The sequence below is a fragment of the Aplysia californica genome, unplaced genomic scaffold (genome assembly GCF_000002075.1).
Source record: "Aplysia californica isolate F4 #8 unplaced genomic scaffold, AplCal3.0 scaffold00807, whole genome shotgun sequence".
NCBI classification, from domain to species: Eukaryota; Metazoa; Mollusca; class Gastropoda; order Aplysiida; family Aplysiidae; genus Aplysia; species Aplysia californica.
The window spans coordinates 286,335-287,532 of record NW_004798077.1 but is presented as its reverse complement, the minus strand read 5'-3'; the positions used below and the strand labels follow the sequence as shown (position 1 = coordinate 287,532).

The 1,198-nt window shown below is 50.6% G+C and overlaps 1 protein-coding gene across 1 annotated transcript in view; it reads right to left on the bottom strand.

Annotated features, from left to right (window-relative positions):
• LOC101855296 overlaps nucleotides 1-1,198 on the bottom strand; it is a gene marked incomplete at its 3' end in the record, with an annotated part of 23,260 nt that overhangs the window by 2,615 nt on the left and 19,447 nt on the right.

Here is a 1,198-nt window from a genome sequence, read left to right as displayed (position 1 = left end):
ATCTTATCTTATCTTATCTTTTTTATTGGGGGGGGGGGGGGGTAAACGAACAATTTTATCTCCATTTTAAATCACAAATTGTGCCAATGACTCCATGCGCCCAAAAATTGCCGAGCGCCTGATCCACATTGTGCCAAGACCCCTAGCAATATGTGGCTGTGTGTTCGTGTACTTGAGGCTGTCAGCTGGAACCAACTAGAATCAACATGATATGGTCATCTGCTATTCATTAAAAACTTTCCAAATTTTAATGAATCGATCGTAAAAGTGACCATAGAATGTCTAGAAAGGGTGTGAGTCGGGGGAGGGAGGGGTTGTTTCGGCTCAGAATGCCGTATATATCGATAGCAAGACATGTTGGCTCTCTTTCCAGATTTTAATCTGCAAGAAAATAACACAACATTGCCAAGAAAGACGAGAAGTTCTTTGTGTTCAGCTCAACTTCCGACCCTCGACGCGTCACTCACGTTCGTAAACATGCATTCCTCGCCAGGGTAGAAAAAGTAAAGTTGTTCCCGCATCCGATCCGGACATCGGGGATTGCCTTGTCAGTGAGACAACTTCCTGTCCTGGGTCTTCGGCATATTGTGGTAGGATAGTCGCCAGGGTAGTCAATTCGATGACGTCACGCTAAGATGATATCTTATGATGAGGTCTGGACTCCTGAAACGCCGCGTAACCTCTGCGAAGAATCTATTTATAGGGGTCGTAGTATTCCCTGCTGTGAGTGTGCCATACGCCCTGGGTGTAGTCTATTCCTTCTCCTTTATCCTGTCCTCTTTCATCTTCGCCCCCGTCTCCCGCCAGAGTCCTCTTACTTGAGGGAGAGCCCGGGCCACTGGGGTTCGAGCCCCCCATCATCAACGTCAGGGCGGATTCGTCATAGTCTGTGTCTCTGGAGGAGGAAGACAGCGTGGAGTCTGTCCCACGGAGCAGTTTCTGCAGCCCGTCCGCTTTCACAGCCAGACTTCTCCTGCCTCCGTGGGCCTCGTGGTCTTCCGTGACGTCATTCTCCTCACGCAGGAGCCCGTAGTCCATATCTTCCGGTCGGTTCGTGGCCCCTCCCCTCTCATCCTCATCCTCCCCCTCTTCTTCCCCCAACTCTTCCTCTTCTTGTCCCCCTATTCCGCTCTCCCCTTGAGAAGCCGTAGGTTTGGAGTCGCGACTTTGTTTCCTATGGGGGGGGGGGAGATAGAGA